Consider the following 27,366-nt stretch of genomic DNA (forward strand, 5'->3'; position numbering starts at 1 on the left):
ATATAGCTATTGGTGGGTTTGTAGATCATAAATCATTATTATAACAAAAGTTATTCTCATTTGAAGATGAATATAGTTATATACATCCCAACAATTTAATCGCTAAGGAATGTTTTGACTTGTTCATAAGCTAAGAGCTATTTGAGTACTTAATATATGTCTAAGTAACTTATAAATCTATCAAAATATGAGGCTTGATTATTAGATCCTTCATTAATCAGGATACGAGTCATAAATTATGACTCATAACAAGTCATACAACTAGCACTCATCCTCTCATTAGCTTGATAGAACTCGTCTCTCCTCACACTGACTTGGTTACGACTTACCATGTATGACTTGTATGACCGCCTTATGAATTCCTAAGTTTAAGTCATACCTTAAGTATAATATCATCCATCACACACTTTCATAGGTACGAGTTGAACATACTACTCAAAGGCATGAGTTGTATATTGTATACTGACTTCAAAAAATGATGTATTACAATATCTCCCCCTTGGGAACATTCATCCTCGAATGATACTAGTTAGGCTGAGAGTACTAAGGTAATTTTAGGCCATATACTGAATGTTAATGAACTTAAACGTGATTAAACAACTAATTCTGAGACATGAAATATGGACTAAATGGGTTTCATGAATACATGCAATGACATGAGAATGGTTACATAGCTGAAATAGAGATCGAAAAGAGCCAATTTAAAGAAATTTGTTACCTCAAGCTAAGTATGAAGTCGTGGATAATAGATGAGGGTACTTGACTCGCATATCTTCTTCTTCTTCCCAAGTAGCTCCCTTAATAAACTAATTTTTCCATAGAACTTTTACCAAGGGAACCTCTTTGTTTCTCAACGTACGAGTCTGACGGTCAAGGATCTCAACTGGGATTTCTTAGTAGGAAAGACTATCTTTCACCTCCACACTCTCTAAGGGCACGAATAAAGCTGGGGCACCAATACATTTCTTTAATAAAGAGCATGAAACACCGGATGCACTGATTCCAAATCTACAGGCAACTCTAACTCATAAGCTACCTTTCTAAAATGGCTCAAGATTCTATTTAGGCTAGCATAGCGGGGACTGAGTATATCCCCTTCTTGCCAAATCTCTTCACTCCTTTCATAGGTGAAATCATCAAATAAACTAAGTCACCAACATCGAACTCAAGATCTCTTCTCTTCACATCTGTATAAGATTTATGACGACTTTGGCCTGTCTTCAGCCTCTCTTGAATTAACTGAACTTTCTCCATCGCCTCAAACACTGAATCTATCCCTATCAAAGAAGCCTCACCTGCTTTAAATCAACCAATAGGAGATCTATATCTCCTCCCATAGAGAGCCTCAAATGGAGCCATCTAAATACTAGAATGATAGTTGTTGTTGTAGAAAAACTCAATCAAAGGTAAGTGGTCATCCCAACTACCCTTAAAATCAATAACATAAGCCCTTAATATGTCCTCTAAAGTCTGAATGGTCCTTTCTGCCTGACCATCTGCCTGGGGATGGAAAACCGTACTGAGATGAACTTGGGTACCAAAACCCTTCTGGAAAGCCTTCCAAAAGTGAGAGGTAAACTGAGTACCTCTATCTAAAATGATAGACAATGGGACCCCATACAATTTCACCAACTCCCTAATATAAATCTCGACATAATCCTCAGCTGAATACAAAGTATGAACTGATAAGAAATGGGCAGACTTGGTTATTCTATCAATAATAACCCAAATCAAATCATGTTGATGACGCGCACAAGGCACCCCTATCATAAAATCTATATTCACCATCTCCCACTTTTAAGTGGGGTTGCTAAAATCCTGAAGTGTACCACTAGGCCTTTGTTTCTCAACCTTAACCTGCTGACAAATTGAACACTTAGCCACAAACTCTGTAAAATCCTTCTTCATGCCATTCCACCAATAGATTTCCTGCAAATTATGGTACATCTTAGTTGCTCCTGGGTGGATAGAGTATCGCGCACCATGATCCTCAGCTAATATTCATTGTCTCAGACCATCAACACATGAAACACATAATCTGCCCTGGCAACAAAGCACGCCATCTCCCTCTTGGGAGAAAACCTCCACCTTCTGATCTCAAATCGCCTCCTTCAACTTAATCAAACTGGGATCCCTATCTTATTTTTCCTTTACTTCAGCAACCATTGAATATTCCAAACCATTCTAAACCTATATACTAACCTCTACTGAATCAAATAACCGAATATCTAATCTAGAAGGATGATGAACCTCACAGACTAACTTCTTCCGATCTCCCTCAAGATAAGCAACACTTTCCATATACAACCTACTAAGGGAATCCACCACTACATTAGCCTTTCTCGGATGATACAACACACTCATATCATAATCTTTTAACAACTCAAGCCATCTTCTCTGGCAAAGATTCAGGTATTTCTATGTGAAAACATACTATAAACTCTTGTGATCTATGAATACATAAAAATAAAGCCTATATAGATAGTGCCTCCAAATCTTTAAGGCAAATACAACAGCTTCTAACTCAATATCATGGGTTGCATAATTCTTATCATAGGGCTTAAGCTACCTAGAGGCATAGGCTATGACCTTACCTCTCTGCATTAACACACAACCAAGACCAACTCTGGAAGCATCACAGTAAACTACAAATCCATCTAAACCATTTGGCAAAGTCAAGACTGGGGCGGAAGTGAGTCAAGTCCTCAACTCCTGAAAACTCTTCTTGCATGAATCTAACCACTAAAAATTAAACTTCTTCTGAGTCAATCGAGATATGGGGGGAGCAATATAAGAAAACCCTTCAATAAACCATCTGTAATAGCCCTCCAAACCCAAGAAACTCTTGATATCTAATGGAGAGATAGGTCTAGGCCAATTTTTCACTACTTTGGTCTTTTGAGGGTCAACTCAGATGCCATCACCAAAAACTATATGGCCAAGAAAAGCAACTAATCTTATCCAAAATTCACACTTACTGAACTTAGCAAATAACTAATGATCTCTAAGGGCCTACAATACAATCCTTAGATGATTTGCGTAGAAATTCTCATTATGGGAATAGACAAGGATACCATCAATGAAGACTATGACAAACATGTCCAAGTACTCATTGAACACCCTTTTCATCAAGTCCATGAAAGCTACAGGGGTATTTTTTAGTCCAAAAGATATAACTCAGAATTTAAAGTGACCATATCGAGTTTTGAAGGTTGTCTTCAGAATGTCATATTCTCTGACTCTGAGCTGATGATAGTCAAATTTGAGGTCTATCTTAGAGAAATAACTGTCACCCTGAAGTTGGTTGAATAATTCATCAATTATGGGAGTGGGTACTTATTCTTGATTTTAACTTTATTTAACTGACGATAGTTGTTGCACATTTTGAGATAATTTTATTTCTTACGCATGAAAAGGACTAGAGCTCCCTATGGAGAAACACTAGACCTGATGAAGCCCTTATCCAAGATGTATTTTAACTGTTCCTTCAATTCCTTAAGCTTATATAGAGCTATTCTATAGGGTGGAATAGAGATAGGCTAGGTGTCTAGATGGATATTTATTTTGAACTTGATTTCCCTCTTGAGAGGAACTTTGAAAAGATCTTCAGGAAACACATCTAGAAATTTATTTACTAATAAAACTAACTGAAGACTTGAAGCTCTAGAACTATAGTCCTTGACTCGAACGAGATGGTAAATACACCCCTTGGATTTCATCTTTCTTGCTCTAAGATAGGAAACAAACTAACCTTTAGGTGTTGAAGTACTACCTCTCCATTCAATAACTGGTCAAAAAGCAAACTAAAATTAAACGAATCTATTTCTATAGTAAGCTGAGGCATAGCGTAAGTAGAGCCAATCCATGCTGAGAATGACATCAAAATCAGTTATCTCTAACTCTACAAGATTAACTAAAGTGATTTTCTGAGATACTGAGATCGGTTAATTTTTGTATACTCATCTGGCTATAATAGATTTACCTAATGGGGTAAACACTGAGAAAGGATCTTCTAATATTTCAGGACTAAAACCAAAGTTATCGACTATATAAGGAGTCATTAAAGAAAGTGAAGCTCCGAGTTCTAATAAAACATAAACATAAACGTAAAGATGAAAGACCTGTAACGTACCCATAACCACATCTGGAGAACTTGCCTGATCACGCCGAGTCTGGAGAGCATACAATCTATTCTAGCATTATCCACTGGTTGTACTGGAAATGGTACCCTGCTAAGTTGGGTGACCAGCTGAAGCTAAAGAACAATTGGAGTGACCCTGTTGACCAGCCCTTGGGCAATCCTTGACCTTATGGCCTGGCTTGCCATATCCAAAACACACATCACTACCATCTCTACACTCACCCTGGTGATTCCTACCATATTTTTTGCAGAACGAATTTGTATGACTACTACTCATACTACCTTGGGACTCAGAGCCTGGCTCTTTATCCTAATTGTCTTGCCTAAACTTAGGCACTGGCGCACTAGCTGAAGATGGAGCTGGGGCTAAAAATTTTTTATGGAACTGATAATATTTACCACCTTTTGACCTTGGAGAAGAAAAGTTAAACTACCTGTTTTTCCCCTCTTATTCTCTCTCCTTCTCCTTATGCTTCTCCTCTTCAATCTGTTGATCATAAACGATGAGTATAGATAGGTCCATCTCCTTAATCAACATGTAGGTCCTACACTCCTTTACCACACTATCAGATAAACCAGCCATAAAATTACTTATCTTTGACCTAGAGCCAGACACCATAGTTGGAGCATACCTTGCTAACTGAGTAAACTTGAGCGAGTACTCCTTCATGCTTATACTACCCTACTTCAAGTTGATGAACTCCTGAACCTTAGCTTCCCTTAACTCTAGGTTAAATAACCTATCTAAGAAAGTTGTGGCAAACTCTTCCCACTCTACAAGCCCTACTTCAATACCTCGGTCCTTCTTCCACTGCTTAAACCAGGTGTGAGATACACCTTGTAACTGATATGCAGCTAAGTTCGCATTCTCACTCAAAGTGGCTCCCATGATATTTTTCACTTTCTGAACAATGTCCAAAAACTCATACAGATCCTCCTCAGACTTGGACCTAGAAAACAAAGGGGGATTCATTCGAGTTAAATCTCGAATCCTAATTGTAGTTGTATTTGCCATTGAATTAGTTGGGGCAACAATTTGCTGGTTGTTCAGAGCAGCTATAGAATAGGATAAGTTCATGAAAGTGACTCTAAATTTGGCATGAGAGACATGGTCATTCATGGGATCTTCCTAAATAGGTGGTGGTGCGGGATGATCCCTGTTCCTTCTTTCATTGTTGTTTTAGAGGCATTATTTGTAAACAAAATGAAGAATGAGTTAGAAAAGGAATTCAATAGAGATCATGCCCTTTCACATGACATGAATACTAAAAGAAGGGAAACTTTCCTAAAAACTTCTCGTAGCCTCTTGTCTATAAGTATGGCACACTTTATACCCATGCACAAGACTCTACTCAACACGACTTTTACACACCCCTAGGACACTTTAAAACCTTAGGCTCTGATACCAAATTTTGTCATGACCCAAGGCTATCCCTAGTCATGACAACAATGCTTAAGGCCATAAGTGACCAAAACTTAACCCATAATTGATACTTAATGTGAGCACTTGAGTAAAATAGTAATACAACATATGTACAGAAGATAAATTAATAAGATATTATAAATCTGAATACTAGAATATGTAATAATGACATGTCTAAAATATCTAATAAAATACTAAAAACTAAATTATCTGTCTAAAACAACTGATAAAAACTGATAAAACTGATTATCTAAAAGTCTCTAAACATTATGAGGAGTTGATGGGACAAACCCCCAACTAACTCCTACTAACTAAACATAAAGGAATACTAATATAACTGAGAAAACATATCATGTCCTTAAAGAATGAGGACTCATTACTAATACTGCTAGGTAATGCTGAGCTACCTAAGAACGATCGAGAAACTGAGCATTCAAACCTATGTTATATGATAACATAGTGAAAAGAAAAGTATGTGATTAGCACTTTGAATTTACTGGTGTGTGAGATAAGGACTAACTGAGATGCATAAGATAACTGAACATGAATGCATGCATATGTAAAGTCTGAGAATGAAAGACATAGCATAAAACATGAATCTGACATGATCTATCATTTAAAAGACTAAAATATGTATAACTAAACAACTAAGAATCTGTACACTTGGTTAAGCAAACCTGATCTGAGATATACTAAATACTAATTGAGGATGTGGGGGTATTATGTAACCGACATTCCCCAATCTAAGCTAATTATTGTCCAGCCTGTATCCCAGTTGGAAGTCTATTAGTACCGTGCCACGGGTACTAACACTGGCTATGTGGATACACGAAACTAGTGTCTCAAAGAACTAAGGAGTCATCCTATACTGGCAGGTGCTATTATGAGATATGTGTCAACCCTCAACTGGCAGGTAGACATCTCAAACCTATGCTAACTATGTAGTTATATAACTCAGGGATTGCTACTATAGGTCACACCCTCTACTGGCAGGTGAGCCCCTATTCCTGGGTTTGCTCGGTGCTAAATCCTACTCCCAACTGAACTGACACTGGTACTAAACTGAACATTATTTCTAATAGTGCTCATCATGATTATATCAATTAAGTAAATAGTAATATTCATGGTTTAACTGAATCACTACTTGAAAATCTGAAATCATGTAAAACACATAGGTATCGAGTGTTCATAACCCGCCAACATTGAATAATCATAAAATATAATAACAAAGCTTAAAAATTGTAGTATGGAATCATGGTTCAAATACCTAAAATATACACATTTTACCAAATAAGTGAGAAGCAAAACTTGAACATGGGAATGTGTTAATCATGAGAAAATAACATATTTACATGGTTTAATTCATAAATAGAGTATTTAACATGAAATCAATTGAACATGACATGGGAATTGGAATTCAAAACATACATCAGCTTAATTCACTTGGTAACACTTATATTCATGGCTTGTAATTGAGCTAATAGAAAGTTAATTGATTATTTCATGAGTTTCATGGAGGATTTCACAAAATAGGAATAGATTCGTACTTTTAAATAAATATAAAGTTTTTGGGCTTAATGGGTGAAAGGGAACAATTGATGAATACCCCACATACCTTAAAGTTCTTGGCTTGGTGAAGTAAACTTGACCTTTGAGACTTGGGAGATGATCTTGAGAAAAAACCCTAATCTTGTTCTTGAGAATGGTAATAGGTACTTTGTATTGTTTAATTGATGGAAAAGAGAGGAAAGTAATACCCCTTAGAGTTAAATGTCACGGGTTGGGAGTTATAAGGGGATAAAAGACAAAAAAAAACTCTTAAAAACCTTCTGGAAATCATCTGGGAGCCATCCCGACGTGTTTGGGTATGACTCGAATGTTCTAGGTATGAGTAGTACCTTAAGTCATCACTAGGAACCCAAATTTTGACCCCTACTATTGTGGGTATGACTCCCCCTGACGACTCGTATGGTCTGGGTATGAGTTGTACCTTGAGTCTTACCCTACTAGCAGCTTTGACAGTGTTTCAGTCATTTAGCAATAACTTTTCACCCTGATATCAGATCAAGGTAAAATTGGTATTATTGGAAAGATAATTCAATTATATATCTATTAGTGGGTATTTAGCTCATAAATTATTTGTATAACAAAAGTTATTCTCATTTGAAGATGACAATAGTTATATACATCCCAAGAATTTAATTGCTAAGGAATATTTTGACTAGTTCATGAGCTGGGAGCTATTTAAGGACTAAATATATATCTAAGTAACTTATAAAGCTATCAAAACTTGAGGCTTCATTTTTATATCCTTTATTTATCAGGATATGAGTCATAACTTACAACTCATAACAAGTCATATGACTAGCACTCATCCTCTCCTAAGCTTGTAACGCCCCGAGAGTACACCCTAGGAGTTACACCGTGCTTACAGTCTCGAGGGACCACAAGCTAACCCATGAGCTGGTAACTGTTGTGAACACTAAATAATAATATCATATTTGAAAGAACAACTGATATGCCATAAGGTTTAATTACTGAATCAGTACTAAAATATGAATCTAGGGAGACAACTGTCTAAATCTAATAAAATAAAGATAATCTAAATAACTAACTGTGATGTCTGAATATTGAACAACTGACTCTAATGTCTAAAAAGCCTCTAAACTATAAGACTGTGAGTTGATGGGACAGGCCCCAACTAACTCTCCTATCTACTAGATTGAAATCATGATATAAAATAATTCATCCTCGAATGATGAGGAATTTCCACTGTCACTGCTGATAATCTAAGAGTCAATGCACGATTCGGTTACTGATCATCAGAACCTATGATATAATACATCATAGCGCAAAAGAAAAAGTATGCGATCAGTATTTTGAATGTACTGGTAGGCTGATATGCATGGTTCATGAACAGAACTAACTGAATATGCATGTAAAGCATGGAGTACTGAATAGAGAACATGGAATCTATAGATACTGAAAATATGGAGAATCTATAAATACTGAGTATGCATGAAAGTCTGTAAATACTGAAGGTGCATGGAAATCTGTAGATACTGAGAATTCATGACCAAGCACATAACATGAATTGAGTAAAATCTATAAATACTGAAATACTAAAATAACTAAAATCTATATGCTTTGGTCAAACAATACTAAGACTGAATAACTGAACTAGGAATGTAACTAAGACTGTATCTGAGACTGTGGGAGGTATTATCTAACCGACATACCCCAATTTGAGCTAATCGGGCTCTAACCTGTAACTCCAGTTGGAAGGGTATTAATACTGTGCCATGGGTACTAACACTGGCTGTTTTGATCCACTATACTGATATAATGTCCAAAGGACTAAGGTGTCAAGTCTGAACAGACGGGTGACCCCTGCGAGATAGTCATACCTAATCTGACGAGTGACTTCTCATATCCTACACTGGCTATGTAGTTCTAGAGTTTAGGGACTACTATTTATGACTTTACCTATCTGATGAGGAAGTTGCCATCCCTACACTTACTCGGTGCTAAATCCTACTCCCAATTGAAAGACACTGAAATACTAGACTGTTCTGAGTTTAAGTGACTGATATCTGACTATTCTGATAATGCTCATAGTATGTTCTGAAGACTATTCTGTAATATACTAAGACTAGACTAAATAAAAATCTAGGGTTTTTGGATATTCAATACCCCTCAGACTCAAAACAACAATAGTAAAATGATACTAAAACTTGGAAGACATAACATGAAGGCTTTTATTAAATCAATCACTCTTGTAGGCATTTTATCAAACACTTTTACTTCATAGTTTAAAACAATCAAAGGAATGTCATGGAACTTATAGGAATAGCATGAATTAAACATAATAAATCTAAATCGTGGTTTAATTCAATAAATAATTATATTAAAACATGGAGGATTGAATAATAACAATAATTTCAAGGTAACATGGTATAAAACCAATAGTACATGGAGATTCATGGATGAAATCATAATTTAAAATCAAATAACTTGAAAAGATGAAAACTTTGTAATTTAAATAGGTTACTTGGACTCCATGGATGAAAGGAATCCATGGATGAACATCAAACATACCTTAATTTGACGAGTTCTTAGAGTTCTTGGAGAAATTCTTGGGATTGACCTTGATTCTTGAGAGTTAGGGTTCTTGTTCTTGAAGAGAGTTGATTTTAATTTGAGACAATAATGAAAAGTGAGCAAATAATGCTCTCTTAGGGTTAAATCCCGTGTTTAGGTGGATTTGAGGTCATGGAAAAAGACCAAACGGCTCTTGGAATTTAAAATCGTAAAACAGGAAAAATTCCCCAATTTTCACCCTTGACACGACGTGGAACTTTCGCACCAAGCCACTAGAATTAGATGATTGGGAAACTGAACAATGGCGCGAGCAGTAAGATCGTGGTTCCTCACTGGTTGGGACCTAGAAGTTCTCCACGATGCGGTGGAATCGCGCTGGGACACTAGAAAGTGACAAATGCCAATTTGGCCTTTGGGCGCGGCGCGCCAGGATCGTGGATCAACACTAAAAATTGCCGATCGTCATTTAGACTCGCTCTGTGATGCGCTAAGAGTCAAAATGACGGTGTTTGATGACTGAAACTTAAAATCACCATAACTTTTTACCCGGTTATCGGATTTAGGCGAATTTTATATCGTTGGAAAGGTAATTGAATTTTCTACGCAATGGCAGGCTCTAAACTTAATAATACTGGGTGTTTCAAAAATTTATATATAAATACTCATGTATTGGGACTTATATATGCTAGGAAAATATAGGGTATTACAATATCTCCCCCTTGGGATCATTTGTCCTCGAATGAGACTGGTTAAGCTAAGGAAAACTGAAGGACTAATTTTACACACTGAACATGCATATCTGATGCATGGAATGCATGATTGAACTGACTTGTAAATGCATGACTGATATGAACATGATGTACAACTTAAACTAGGCATGTTAGAGAGAAATCTTAAGAAGATTGATACCTTATACTGAATCTGGACTTGCAAAAAAAAGATGAGGGTACATGGTCCGCATATCTGCCTCTGCTTCCCAAGTGGCTCCCTTAACGGGCTAATTTCGCCAAAGAATTTTTACTAGTGGAACCTTTTTGTTTCTTAGTCTACAAACTTGATGATCAAGAATTTCGACTGGAACTTCCTCATAGGAAAGACCGTTCTGAACATCTACACTTTCTAAGGGAAACTACAATTGGATCTCTAAAATACTTCTTTAATAAAGAGACATGGAACACTGGATGTATTGAAGTTAGATCTGAATACAACTCAAGCTCGTAAGCTACCGTTCTAAAACAACCGAGAATTCTAAAGGGACCTATATATCAGGGACTGAGTTTCCCTTTCTTGCCAAATCTTTTCACTCCCATCATGGGAGAGATTTTTAAGTACACAAAATCACCGACCTCAAACTCGAGATCCTTTCTCCTCACATATGCATACGATTTCTGTCGGCTCTGGGATGTTCTAAGACTCTCTCTATTCAACTGAACCTTTTCTAAGGCATCAAACACTAAGTCAGGCCCTACTACTACGGCCTCACTCACTTTAAACCAACCAATTGGAGATCTATACCTCCTACCATAGAGAGCTTCAAACAGAGCCATCTGGATACTAAGATGATTGTTGTTATTGTATGTGAATTCAATCAAAGGTAAGTGGTTATCCCAACAACCCTTGAAATAAAAAATGCATGCTCTCAACATATCCTCAAGAGTCTGAATGGTCTTTTTTGCTTGACCATCTGTCTGAGGGTGGAAAGCTATACTAAGGTGGACCTGGGTACCAAGACCTTTTTGGAATACCTTCTAGAAGTGAGAGGTAAACTGGGTACCTCTATCTAAGATGATAGATAAGGGAACACCATGAAACCTAACCAACTCTCTGAGATAAAGTTTGGCATAGTCCTCGGCTAAATAAGAGGTATGAACTGGCAGGAAATAAGCTGATTTGGTCATCCAGTCTATGATAACCCAAATAGAATCATGCTGATAATGTGTACGAGGCAAACCTATCACAAAATCAATATTCACTTCTTCCCATGTCCATGTGAAAATGCTAAACTCTTGCATGGACTCACTAGGTCTCTGCTGCTCAACCTTAACCTGCTGACACGCAAAGCATTTAGCTACAAACTTTGCAACATCCCCCTTCATCCGACTTCACTAATAGATCTCCCATAAATCATTATACATCTTAGTGTCCCCTAGATGAATAGAGTAGCGTGCACCATGCACTTCTGCAAGAATTTATTGCCTCAAATCATCTACACCAGGGACACACAATCTACCCTGATAATGCAACACACCATCTCCCGCTTAGGAGAAAACCTTCACTTTTTGATCTCTGACTAATTTTTTCAACTTAACTAGACTGGGATCTCTATCCTGTTTTTCCTTCACCTCAAAAACTAAAGATAATTTAGCGCTACTCTATACCCATACACTACCCTCTGCTGAGTCGACAAAGTGGATACCTAGTCGGGCAAGCTAATGAACTTCCTGAGCTATTCTTGTTACCATCCCCAACATGAGTAACACTACCCATAGACAGTCTACCGAGAGCATCAGCCACTACATTAGCCTTGCCCAGATGATACTGAACACTCATGCCATAATCCTTTAATAACTCCAACCACTTTCTCTGATGTGGATTCAAATCTTTCTGAGAGAAAACATATTGAAGGCTTTTATAGCCAGTGAACACATCTACATGCACCCTATAGAAATAATGCCTCCAAACACTTAAGGCAAACACGACAGCTGCTAGCTTAAGATCATGAGTAGGGTAATTCTTCTCATGGGGTTTAAGTTATCTGGAGGAATAGGCTATGACCTTACCTCTTTGCATGAGGCCACAACCCAAACCAACTTTTGATGCATCACAGTACACAACAAATCCATCTAAACCATCTAGCAGGGTAAGAACTGGGTTGAGGTGAGTCGAGTGTTCAACTCCTTAAAAATCTTCTCGAAGGAATCTGACCACTGAAACTTAACTTTATTCTGGATTAATTTGGACATGAGGGATGCAATAGAAGAAAATTCTTCAAAAAACCAATGGTAATAGCCAGCGAAACCCAAGAAACTCCTGATGTCTGATGGAGAGATGGGTCTAGGCTAGCTTGTCACCACCTTGATCTTTTGAGAATCAACACTAATGCCTTCACCAGAAATAATATGGCCAAGAAAAGCTACTGATCTTAGCTAAAATTCATACTTACTGAATTTAGTGAACAACTGGTGAGCTTTAAGAGTCTATAACACTATTCTAAGATGGTCTGGATGATCATTTTTACTAAGAGAATAAACATGAATGTCGTTCATGAAGACTATAACAAACATGTCTAGGTACTATTTGAACAATCAGCTCATCAAGTCTATAAAGGTTGCTGGGGTATTTGTAAGACCAAAGGACATGACTAGAAATTTAAAGTGACCATACCGAGTTTGGAAAGCTATTTTTGAAATGTCACATTCCCTGACCCTAAGCTGATGATAGCCTAATATAGGTCTATCTTTGAAAAAATAACTAGCACCCTGAAGTTGGTCAAATAAGTCATCGATTCTAGGAAGTGGATACTTATTCTTGACTATGACCTTGTTCAATTGATAGTAGTCAATACATGTTCTGGGAGAACCATTTTTCTTACGTATGAATAGAACAGGTGCTCCCCACGAAAAGATACTGGGTCTGATGAACCCCTTATCTAGGAGATACTTTAACTGTTCTTTAAACTCCTTGAGTTCTGATGGAGCCATTCTATATGGCATAATAGAGATAGGCTGAGTATTTGGAAGATGGTCTATTCCGAAGTCAATTTTTTTTTTAGGAAAAACTTTAGAAAGATCTTCAAGAAACACATCAGGAAATTCCCTGACCACTGAAACTAACTCGAGAGTTAGAGTTTCTAAGCTAGAGTCTTTGACTCAAACAATATGATAAATATACCCCTTGGATATCATTTTTCTCGCTCTAAGGTATGAAATCAACTGACCTTTAAGAGCTGTAGTACTACCCCTCCATTCAAGGACTGGTTTATTTAGGAACTGAAAACAAACTATTCTGTTTCTATAATCAACTGAGGCATAGCATGAGTGGAGCCAAACCATTCCAAGAAAGACATTAAAGTCTTTCATCTATAACTCCACAAGATCAACTGAGGTAACTTTCTGAGATATTGTAACAGTTTTTGTATACCTGCCTGGTTACAATGGAAACACCGACTGGGGTAGACACTGAAAAAGGCTCTGCTAGAGTTTTAGGACTGACTCCGAAATTGATGGCTATATATGGAGTTACAAAAGAAAGAGAAGCTCCAGGGTCTAGTAAAGCATAAATATGTAAGTGAAAGACCTGTAACATAACAGTAACTACGTGAGGAGAATTTTCCTAATCCTGGCGGGACTGAAAAGCATATAATCTGTTTGAATACTTACCACTGGTAGCACTGGAAGTGGCACCATGCTGAGTAGGGCAACCGAATGGAATAGACGACTGATGGGACTGGTCGTATTGGCGCAAGTCCCTACCTTTTTGAGCAACTACCCAACACTCCCGAATTTAATGGCCTGGCTTAATATACCCATAACACAAATCACTGCCTGCTCTACACTCTTCCTGATGGTTTTTTCCATATTTTTGGCATAGAGGGTTCATATGGGCACTATTAACACTACCTTAGGACTTAGAGCCTACTTCCCTATCCCAATTATCATTTTTGAACTTGGGTACTGGGGCACTAGCTGAAAAGGGTGCTGAGGCTGAAGACCTTAGATGAAACTAAAGATGGTCACCACCTTTTGACCTTGGCTGACTAAAATTAAAACTACCCATTCTATCCCTCTTGTTTCCTTTCTCTCTCTCTCTCTCTTCTTAATATTTTGCTCCTTAATTTATTGAGCATGGAATTCATCCTTGACAAGTCCATTTCACTAATCAGCATTGAGGTCCTGCACTCCTTGACCATACTATCAAACACTCTGGACATAAATTTGCTCATCTTGGATCTATTATTAGCTACCGCATGAGGAGTATACCTATCTAACTGAGTAAATTTTAGGGAATACTCCTTCACCCTCATGTTACCCTACCTCAAGTTAATAAATTCTAACACCTTGGCCTCCCTCAACTCCAATGGGAATAATCTGTCTAAGAAAGTTATGGCAAACTCTTCCCATTCTATAGGCCCTACATCAACACCCCTATCTACCTTCCACTACTTAAACCAAGTATAGGCTATATCCTGTAACTGATATATAGACAACTCAGCACTCTCACTAGATGTCACGACCATAGTATCCATTATCTTTTGAACCATATCTAAGAATTCATGTGGATTCTCTTCAGACTTAGATCTCATGAATGAAGGAGGATTCATTCGGGTGAAGTCCTAAATTTTAGTTGCGGTAGTATTGGCCACTGGGTTGGCCAGAACAGCAGCTAGTAATTTATTCTGTGCTGCTATAGAGTTTGCTAGAGTAATGAATGTAGCTCTGAATTCTGCATGAGATACATGCTCAACCAAAGGATCTGCCTGGATGGGCGGAGGTGCTGGCTGATTTCCTGCTCCTCTTCAATTAGTCTTTTTGAGAGGCATATTCTGTAAATAGAAGGAAGAAATAGATTAAACTGAGAGTTTAGCTTAAGCTCATGCTCATTCATATGACATGAATACTGAAAGAAGGGAAACTTTTCCTAAACACCTTGTAGCCTCTCATCCATAAGTGTGGCGCGCTACATACCCATGCACAAGACTCTACTTGACGAAACTTTCAGAATTCCTAGGACACTTTACAACCTTAGGCTCAGATACTAAGTTTTTAATGCCCCGAGAGTATACCGTGGACATCATGTGGTGCTTACTGTACCAAGGGACAACAATCTAACCCATGAGCTAGTACCTGCTGTGAACACTGAATAATAATATCATATTTGTAGAAGAACAACTGATATGCCATAAGGTTTTCTTACTGAATCATTACTAAAATATGAATCAAGAGAGACAACTGTCTAAATCTGATAAAATAAAAAAAATCTTACTAACTAACTGTAATGTTTGTGTAACACCTCGAATCTGGTACCCAGAATACTACACGGTGCTCATGACCCCGGAGGACCACAAGCTAACCCATGACTAATATCTGTACCTAAACACTGTATAATATACTGTATAATATAGAAATAAAGATTGTAAGGCCGTAAGGTTCAAAACTGATAAAATAAAATATAACATCTGGATGGGTATAAATACCCAAAACAACTGAAATAAACTATCTAAAACATGATATTCTGAAAAGCCTCTAACTGTCTGAATAAGGAGTTGACGGGATATGTTCCCAACTAAATCTAACTACTGTAATAGACTAAGTAATGATGAAATAAAGTAATGTTCATGTCCTCAAAATATGAGGACTCACTGCTAAATCTGGAATGCTAATGATGCTCTGGAGCTCGTGCTTCTAAACTTATGGTATAATACACCATAGTGCAAATGCGTCAGTACGTTTAAATGTACTGGTATGTATGTGAGGTAGGTTTAATTTAAAGGGTTCACATGAATGAACTATACTAACTAACTGGACAACATAAATATGAGAATGCATGTATGATTACATAATAACTCTAACTGTGTTCGTGATAACATAATTTCTGAGACTGAGTACTGATAACATGAGATACTGATAACTGTATAATTAATACTGAGTGACTGTATTTGACAGTCTAGGTTCTGATAGAACTAGCTAAGTTCCACACTATTCTGAGTTGACTATATCTAACATTCTAGGTTCTGATGGAACTAGCTAAGTTTCGTACTATTTTGAGTTGACTGTATCTGATAGTCCTGAATTCTGTAGAACTATCTGAGGTCTATTACTGAGACTGAGGCTGATACTGAGACTATAGGAAGTATTCATCTTACCAACATACCCCTAATACGCCATTATGGCTGAGTTGGGGTCCAATCTATAACCTCAATTGGAAGGGTGTCAATACCGTGCCACTGGTAAGGATAAACTATAAGTGACCCTCATATAACAGGTTACTCTAATAAGATTAGTGGGACCTTCATATAACAGGTTAAGCCACCTCATCTTCCCTCATATAACAGGTTATGATGCCTCAACCTACGCTAGCTACGTAGTTCTGGAGCGCAAAGATTGCTTCTAAGAATCACACCCTCTAAATAACAGGCTAGTTCCTATATTTGTTCTCACTCAGTGCAAACTCCTACTCTCATCTAAAGAGACACTGAGTTTATTGAGTTTCGATAACTAACGAAATATTACTGAGAGCTTTCTGAGATTTACTGGGATTACTGAGCTTACTGAATTTTTCCTAAGTTACATGACTAGCTGAATTCTACTAAATGTGGCTTGACTGAGGATATCATGAAAACATGACACTGGCTCTAGGAACACAGCTAAATTTTTGGGTATTAAATACCCCCAAGACTCGATATCATAAAAGAAATTGATGGCATAAATTCTAAAGCACAACAATGGCTACACACATATCCATAATCCATTGACTAAGACATTTCATCAAACACTTGACATGCATGAACTTGTATATGAATGGAGATTTCATATTATCATACTAGTCCAACATAGAATTCATAAAAATCCTTATACTTGAACTTTGAAAAGAGATTCTTAGCTTCATGGATGAAAGGAGTCCATAAATGAACACTATGCATACCTGAGTTAATGAATCTGGAAGCATTAATGGAGAGTTCTTGTGATTTGTCCCTTGAATTTGAGAGTTAGGGTTCTTTTTCTTGAGAGAGAGCAACTCATCTCAGGAAAAATAGAGTGAATAATGATATCCTTAGGTTATGTAGGGTTAAATTTTGTGTTTAGGCTGAACTAAAATCATAGGAAAAGACCCATTTAACCCTCGACACATCTTTTTTTATTTTTTTTGTGAAAAATTTCCTGACCTGGACCCTTGGCGCAACGCGGCGCTATAGCGTCGTGTCACTGGAATTTGACAACTGAGAAATTGGACTATGGCGCGATGTAGTGATATCGTGGAGCTTCACTGAATTTTCACAATTGGTATTTGGGAGTCCACCATGATACGGTGAAATCACGGAGTCTTACTGGAAATTGATGAATATCATTTTGGCTTATGGTGTGATACGCCAATGACTGAGATGACAATGTTTTATGACTAAAACTTGAATTGGTCATATCTTCTGACCTGGCTATCAGATTTAGGCGAATCTTATATCGATGGAAAGCTTATTAAATTTTCCACATAACAAAAAGTGAAAATCTTAAAAATACCATATGTATAAAAATAGATTCATCTTTGAAATAAGTCTTTGATATCTTTGGGATGAATTTAAGCTAGATAGAAATATAAGGTATTATAGTTTGAATACTTAATAACTGACTCTAATGTCTGAAAAGCCTCTAAACTATAAGATTGTGATATAAAATAATCTGTCCTCAAATGATGAGGACTCACCACTGTCACTACTGATAATTTGAGAGTCTAGCATGGTCCAATAACTGAGCGTCAGAACCTATGATATAATACATCATAGCACAAAAGAAAAAGTATGCAATCAGTACTTTGAATGTACTGGTATGCTAACTAAGGTAGGATGATATGCATGGTTTCATGAATAGAACTAATAATTAACTGAATATACATGTAAAGCATGAAGTACTAAATAGAGAAAATGGAATCTGTAGATACTAAAAATATGGAGAATTTATAAATACTAAGTATGCATAAAAGTTTGTAAATACTAAAGGTACATGAAAATTTGTAGTTACTGAGGATGCATGACCAAGTATATAACCTGAATTGAGTAAAATCTGTAAATATTGAAATACTAAAATAACTGAAATTTGTATGCTTTGGTCAAACAACACTAAGACCAAATAACTAAACTAGGACTCTAACTAAGATTGTATCTGAGACTGTGGGAGGTATCACCTTACCAACAAGCCATAATTTGAGCTAATCGGGGTCCAACCTATAGCCCCAGTTGAAGGGTGTTAATTCCATGTCACAAGTACAAACACTGGCTGTGTGGATCCACTATACTGATATAATGTCCAAAGGACTAAGGGTATTAAGCCTGAAGTGACGGGTGACCCCTACGAGATAGTCAAGCCTAATCTGACGGGTGACTTCTCATATCCTACACTGGCTATGTAGTTCTAGAGTTTAGGGATTACTACTAATGACTTGCCTATCAGACAGGGAAGCCTCCATCCCTACATTCGCTCGGTGCTAAATCCTACTCGCAACTAAAAGACACTAAAATACTAGACTGTTTTGAGTTTAAATAACTGATATCTACTATTTTGATAATGCTCATAGTATGTTTTGAAGACTATTCTGTAATATACTGAGACTAGACTAAATAAACAGCTAGGGTTTTCGGGTAATCAATACCCCCATGACTCAAAACAACAATAGTAAAATGACACTAAAACTTGGAAGACATAACATAAAGGCTTTTATTAAATCAATCACTCTTGTCGGCATTTTATCAAACACTTGTACTTCATAGTTTAAAATAATCATAGGAATGACATGAAACTTATCGGAACAGCATGAATTCAACATAATTGATCTAAATCATAATTAATTTAATAAATATTAATAATATTAAAACATGGAAGATTGAATAATAATAATAATTTCATGGTAACATGGTATAAAATCAATCGTACATGGAGATTCATGGGTGAAATCATAATTTAAAATCAAATAACATGAAAAGAACAAAACTTTGTAATTTAAATAGGTGGACTCCATGGATGAAAGGATCCATGGATGAATATCTAACAGACCTTAATTTGACGAGTTCTTAGAGTTGTTAGAGAAATTTTTGGGATTGACCTTGATTCTTGAGAGTTAGGGTTCTTGTTCTTGAAGAGAGTTGATTTTAATTTGAGAGAATAATTCCAAAGTGAGCAAATAATGCTCTCTTAGGCTTAAATCCCATGTTTAGATGGATTTGAGGTCATAGGAAAACACCAAACGGCCCTTGGAATCTAAAATTGTAAAACTAGAAAAATTCCTCGATTTTCACCCTTGGCGTGATACGCCACTATTGTGCCAAGCCACTGAAATTAGATGATTGGGAAACTAGATGATGGCACGATGCGGTAAGATCACGGTCCCTCACTGGTTAGGACCTGGAAGTTCTCCACGACGCGGTAGAATTGCGTTGGGACACTGGAAAGTGACAAATGCCAATTTGGCCTTTGAAATGGTGCGCCAGGATTGCGGATCAATACTGGAAATTGCCGATCATTATTTAGACTGGCTTCATAATGTGCTGAGTTAAAATGATGGTGTTTAATGACTGAAACTTAAAATCTCCATAACTTCTTACCCGGTTATTGGATTTAGGCAAATTTTATATCGTTCGAAAGTTAATTGAATTTCCTATGCAATGGCAGGCTCTAAACTGAAAAATACTAAGTGTTTCAAAAATTTTATATATAGATACTCATGTATTGGGACTTAAATCATACTATAGAAATACGGGATATTACAAAGCTGGACAGAACTCATGCAACCTCACACTGACTTGGTTACGACTTACCATGTATAAATCGTATAATCACCTTACGACTTCCAAGGTTTAAGTCATACCTTAAATATAATATTACCCATCACACACTGTCATGGGTATGAGTTGAACATACGACTCATATGATGTTCATACAACTCAAATGCATGAGTCGTATGTTGTACAGTGACTTCAGAACACATGGTATTACAGTAGGGTTTGCCCGATATAGGGCAATAACAAATTCACGTTTAGGTATATTTAATATTATTTTAAGAAAAATAAATTCTTACCTTTATTATCATTGAATATTCTTTGTTTAAGATGACAAAGACTCATGCTAATAACGTGATATAAAATTACCTACGAAAGTAAAAAAGAGTAAAAAAGTGCAACGTAATAAGAAAGAAATATGATGGGGTGGAATTTTTATATTAACATCTTCTAAGTATGAAGGCTATTTATATGCCAAAATGAAAATAAAATAAGAACTTATTCATTTCAAGGGATGGAGGATGATTTGCATTTGAGCCTAACTATAAGTAAGATACATAACACCTATATTAGACATGTGGACATCTACCACATTTCATTACAGGGGGAATATTACGTTCATATGGTCAAGATTTGTGTTCTATTAATAAGTGTTATTCATTATTTTTTTCCTCTTCTTATTACATTTCAATTTGCTTTTCTATTTCTTAATTCTTAAATTAAGAAAATCATTTAAAGAGTTGTATATTTTAGGCTACATATATATATATACATACACACACACACACAAAACAAGTAATTTCACCTAATATTAAATATTTGGTGAAGTTTAATATAATGATGAAAATAGAGGATAATTGTATGTATGTAAATGTAAAAATCTATTAAGATATCAAGAAATATTAGATTTGAACCTATAATAAAATGAGTACAATCCTAAAAATTTTAAAGTTGATTTCATTAAATATAGGTTATATCTGCCTTCGATTGTTATTGTACTTTATATTTTCATAAGATTATGTTATGATATTAATTTTTGATTTATTTTTTAAATTGAAGTTCTATTTAATACTTTAGAGTTGAAATTATAGACTTATATTTTAATTTATTTGTGTTTTGAATGACATTGAAGATATTTTATTTGTTGCAAATTTTGAAATTTTAATATTCAAAAATAAGAAGAAAAAACGTATTTTATAACTTACATATGTGAATTTTTTTATTTAGTCTCCTCTTAAACCGCGGTTCTATTTACTAGTGTATAATATGTACTCTATGACATTGACCTTTATTCGTAAGCACTTAAGGGGGAGATAAATATAATCTTTACTAGGATGATAAAATTAGTCTTTTAAAGTATGATTAGTAAAATTGGACTACTAGTAAGTTTCACCATAATTCATGTTATGCCTAACATCCTTAGTAATTTCGTCAATTAACATTTCTCTATCTGAGTTCGACGTCTTTCTCTGACGTCCATCTCTCTTTCCCAAACATCGACAGTTAAGTCTGATACCAACGTTCTTACCAGCAATAGGTAGTACTCTCTTCAACCCATTTCTCTTTCACGTTTATTCACCTCTCTACCCTCTTTTCTGATGGTACCCCATATTTTTCAACAAGACCCAAACCTATTCCACTGTCAGAATCATTGTTCCGATGGCGACGACCAAAAAGCAGTGGTTGGTGTCAATATTTGACAGGCAAAAAGGTAAATTAGTTCAATTTTTTTGAAATCCTCCGGTAAAGCTACAATGGCAACACTCTGGCATTAGGTTTTTCGGCCGCTCGCAGCATACTATTTTTGGCGACCAATTCTTTCTCCAGTATTTAAGCCTAGAGACATTATCAGCATTAGGTAAAGATGACAACAACAACATTTTAGCAAATAATTTCCCCACAAACTTATTGGAATCTAACAAAATGATCAAGAAAACATCCCCACTTCATCTTCTCACAGGATTAGGTGCACTCATTTTATCTCTTATAGTTTATCTGGTCTAGGTTCTTGACTATTTAGAGGTGGATATGTCATGTGTCTGTGATATCTATTTTTTAGCATATTCTTCTTTGATTTCTTACTTATTTATCTTGACTGTTCTTGTGGGATTAATGGTCCTATTTATATTTTATCGAGTAGAAGTTAGTTGAGACTAGTATATATATTTACTGTGGTATGTGTTGATATTTTCTACTTGTGTTGGTGTTACTTTTGAAAGTTGATCAGAGTTATTGTAACTAGTATAGTTTATATTATTGATTGTTGTTTGTCAAACTTGCATTACAGTCTATTGGTTCTATGGCCCTGGTTATACGTAGTTGTTTCTTGATGTTCCCTGTTGATTTATATCATTATTACCTTTGTGTCTTTTTAGCCTTTCCTATTTGCTTTTTAGCCCTACCTATTTTCTTGAATTTTTCTTTTCTCATATTATGTGGTGATTATGTTGGTCAATGGTAGACTAGGGTGATATTCAAGGTTGGGGTTGGGTTTATGATTAGGACTAAGGTCTAGAGCGAGGGTGGGGTCTTGGTATGGCTATGGGTTAGGGGTGGGTCAAGGATTGAGTTTGGAGTCAGAGACAAGAGGTAGTAGGATTAGGTGTGGTAAGGGATATTCCAAGTTAATAATTGGATCTTAGAACATAGGGACTCTTCAAGGTAAGTCCGTAGAGATCGTGAAGATTCATAGAAAAATAAGGACTAGTATAGCGTGTGTCCAGGAAATCAAATGGGTACGCTCTAAGGCGAGGGATGTGGATAGGTATAAGTTTTGGTACTCGAGTAGCATAAGCCATATAAATAGGGTAGGTATCTTAGTAGATGAAGAGCTTAGAGAGAAGGTGGTAGAGGTTAAGCAAGTTAACAATAGGCTGATGTTGATTAGGTTGGCCATTGGAGGGTCTACTTTGATCGTTATTAGTGCCTATGCTCTGTAACAGAATTGGATGAGAAGGAGGAGAATTGAAACTTATGGGAGGCTTTGGATGAGGTAGTCAGAGGTGCTCCAAGCAAGGATATATTTTCATTGGAGAAGATTTCAATGTGCATATTGGGTCTTTACCGAGAGGTTATGATAATGTGCATGGCAATTCTAGTTTTGAGGAACGGAATAAAGTAGGAGCTTCTCTTTTGGATTTTGCTAGGGCTTTTAGGTTAGGGTGGTGCATTCAAGCTTCCCAAAGAGAGAGGATCACCTTATTACCTTTTGTTGTTTGCTGACCAAGACCCAAATAGACTTTTTGCTTCTTAGGAAGGGTGATAGAGTGATTTGCAAAGATTTTAAGTTCAGACCTAGCGAGAATTTTTTGACTTAGCATCAGTTGTTTTTTATGGACTTAGTAATCAATAAAGGCAGAAAGAAAGTGAAACACCCTGGGTTTTGACCCTTAGAAAATTTCTTATAGTTTTGGCCTCTAGAACTAATACAACTCATGGGTATGAGTCGTATGTTGGGGTACGAGTGGTATGGTCCGATCGTATGCTGACCAGTGATCATTGGTGGGATGGATTTTGGTTTCTGGATTGGGTACAAATTAGGGGTACGAGTCATATTGGTGGATAAAAATCATTTGGTTCCTTTACTTAATCTGAAACTTGGTTACTTAGGTTGGATCTGTGTATGAGTGGCTCACCGTAAGCTAGAGTACAAGTCCTACTTAGGACTCGTATGGTGAAGAATGTTCAATTCTCTTGGTATTTTATTCTTCTAGGGTTACGGATCATATGTTATGGTTACGACTTGGTTGGATGAGTCATATACTGGATAGTGTTTGGTCCAAGGGTTGAGGCTTAAGATACGAGTAGAGAGTACCGATCGTATCAGAGGGTACAACTCTTGAGGGTCAGTCGTATCCCTGTGACGGAAATTCTATACAACTTAAGTGGGGGTATTCTGGACATTTCTCTACTTAACCTAATAAGGTTCCATAACTTCTAACCTACTTAGAAGGTTATTTACTCTATTATTTTATTCATGAACACTTAGAAACTCTTCCGAAACACTCTAAAATTCTCTTAAGAGCTTTGGCCAAGAAAAGGGCTAGGGTTTCAACTTAAGGACTAATTTGGGGCTTGCTTGGTGAATTCTCTCCATTATCTTTCTTGTATAAGGCATGTTCTCTTCCCTTATTGTTAATTTCAACTAAAGGTATGGTTTTACATAATGTTTTAATGGTTTCATTGATTGTATGATTTTGGTTTTCAACTACGGTTTGGGGGTTTTGATCATAAATGGTTGGTTATGGTTTCCCATGGTTTTAATTATGCTTTTATATGCATTAATGGTGGTTTTGAATGCTTGGTTTCATGGGAATTATTAATTGGACATTAGAATTGGTTTTGGTTATATTATGCCCCCAAAGGTGTTTGATAAAATGCTTATAAGGATATTTATATTGCATTGATTACTTTTAATGGAACTCTTGCTTATTTTAAACTTGGTAAATGAAATCTAAATGGTTCAATGGTTTAAATGATCAAAGGCTTAATGGTAACGCCTGTAGGATACATTAGAATTCCCTAAGTGGTTTAATATGGTAATTTGAAGGGTATATAGTAAACCCTTAACCTAAATGGTTTGGATATGGATAGTACTTGCAATTTATGGTTGGTATGATAATACCACTACTAATGGCCTTGGTTAATAAATAGTTAATAGATTGGTTGGTTGCTTGGTAATAGTTTTAATTGGGCATAAAGAAGGTATGTGTAGCAGAACCGTGGAAGGTCGAGGTCTCGGGGGAGCCAAAATTGGAAACTCATATATGCCAATGTGAGGTTTGGTCTTGGTGACCGTGTGCATGATGTCACATTCTATATTATAGGGGATGTACTAGTCATACCAGGTTGTTTATTCTCTGGTCGTGCGGCTTCACGCACTAGGGCCCTTTCAGCAAAGGGAGCTGAACCCATATAGCCTATGGGTGGTTTAGGAGGGCAAAGCTACACAACCCAGGTTAAAGTTTTTAAATGAATGCTAAACTCGGTTCCCTTTACTGGCATGGTTATATATATATATGTATGGTGTATATGCATTATGGATGGGTTTACTTGGTTGTTTTATAAATAACATTATTTTATCCTTACCTTGAGTTCATGCTAGCATTTACCCGCTAACCCATATATTGGCATTTGTATATCTATGCTATGCAGGAACCAGCCATTCTACTCCTTCTACATAGTGATTTACTCGGGGATCAGCATTTGGACTAAAGTGGTGAGCTTCCATCCTTTTGGAAGGCTTTATTTCATATTATGGACACTTTTAGACATTTTATTTTATTTATGGATATTGGTTTTATCCATGGTTGGGGACATTTCCCAATCGAATATTTACTCTTTTTGGTTTGAGGCTTTGTGGTACTACTATGGGTTGGTATGGGCAGGATCAGTATTGGTGTCAACCTTGGCATTGGAGTAAGCTGGTGGGCTGACAGCATTGGACATAATTTCCCACTTTCCCATCCTATTTTATTTTGGGAGTAAATATTAATATATTTTTTGGAACTTACTTGGTTATGGCCTGGTTTATGGCCCTTGGGTTGGTATTGGCTTGGTCAGTTTGGTTGGTACAGTTTGGGTTTGACGGATGGGATCACTTAGCCGAGTTGGTCTAGGTATAGACTTATCCTAAAGTTATGACTTGTTCTTTAATTCTATTATATGCTTGAAATTCAGCTCAGCAAGGTAGACATATAGTGGTTGGATTAGGTAGAGGGTCCAGTCTTTGGTCTTGGATGGACTTGGGATGCCCATTATGACAAGGCCCTGGTTTAGGTCGTGTCAAAGAGGATGGTGGAGGGTTGACCCAGGATTAAGTAGGGTAGCTTGACTTTGGTTAGTGCTTTAAAAATAGGGAAGAAGTTATTGACTAGGGGGCTTGGGAGAGTAAAGGGGATATGGATAGTATGTGGGAGACAACTGCTAGTTGCATTAAGAAGACTGTTAGGGAGGTGTTGGGTATCTCTAGAGGCCATTTTGGTGAGCACTGAGGGTACTGGTGATGGATAAATAAGTTAAGAGGAAGGTAGAGAATAAAAAACTGGCATATGCTAAGTTGGCTTAGAGCAAGTAGGATGAGGAGAGACAGATGAATAGGAAGAAGTATAAGGTAGATCGAAGAGAGGCTAACTTAGAGGTTTAGATGGCTAAGACAACAACTTTTGAGATCTTGTATGCAGTTTTAGAGGAGAAAGGTGGGGAAAAAAATTTAATAGGATTTTAGAGGGGTCGTGACCTTGACCAAGTGAAGTGCATCAAAGAGAATGATGGTACAGTGTTGGTTGAGGATGCCTACATTAGGAAGAGGTAGCAGTCCTATTTCCATACACTTTTGAACGATGAGGGGCCAAAGATTTTGTGCTGGGGGAATTGGAGAACTTTGAGAGGTGTCACAATTATGGTTATTATCGGCATATTAAGGTCGAAGAGGTCACGGGGACTATTCGCAATATGCATAGGGGTAAGGTGACTGGGCCAGGTGAGATTTTGGTGGATTTGGAAGAGCACGGGTCGGGCAGGTTTGGAGTAGCCGATGAAGTTTAACATTATTTTTAGGGAGGCAAATTTGCCCAAAATTTGGAGGTAGAGTAAGATAATTTCATTATATAAGAACAAGGGGTCCATTCAGAGTTGCAACAATTATAGGGGTATCAAGTTATTGAGTCATACTATGAAGGTTTGAGAAATGGTAGTAGAGTTGAGACTGGAGAGGATCGTGACTATTTTTTAGAATTAGTTCAGTTTCATGCCAAGTCATTCAACTACTGAGGTCATTTACCTCGTGAGGAGATTACTAGATAAATTTAGGGAGAGGAAGAAGGACTTGTACATAGTGTTCATTGACCTTGATAAGGCATATGACAAAGTCCTCAAGGAGATTCTGTGGAGGTGCTTGGAGGCTAGAGGGGTGCCCATTGCATACAGTAGGTTGATTCAGTAAATGTATGACAGCGCGAAGAATCGTATGAGAATAGTAGGTAGATATTCAAAGCACTTTCCTATTTTGACAGGGTTGCACTAGGGAACGACTTTAACCTTTTTTTATTTACCTTGGTGGTGGATGTTTTGATGCATCGTATTCAAATAAAGGTGTTGTGGTGTATATTATTTGAAGATGATGTGATATTAATTGATAAGACTCGGAGAGGAGTTATTAATAAGTTAGAGTGTTGGACACAGACCCTTGAGTCTAAAGGATTTTGGTTGAGCAGGACCAAG

Source organism: Capsicum annuum, chromosome 4 (assembly GCF_002878395.1).
Source record: "Capsicum annuum cultivar UCD-10X-F1 chromosome 4, UCD10Xv1.1, whole genome shotgun sequence".
NCBI lineage: Eukaryota > Viridiplantae > Streptophyta > Magnoliopsida > Solanales > Solanaceae > Capsicum > Capsicum annuum.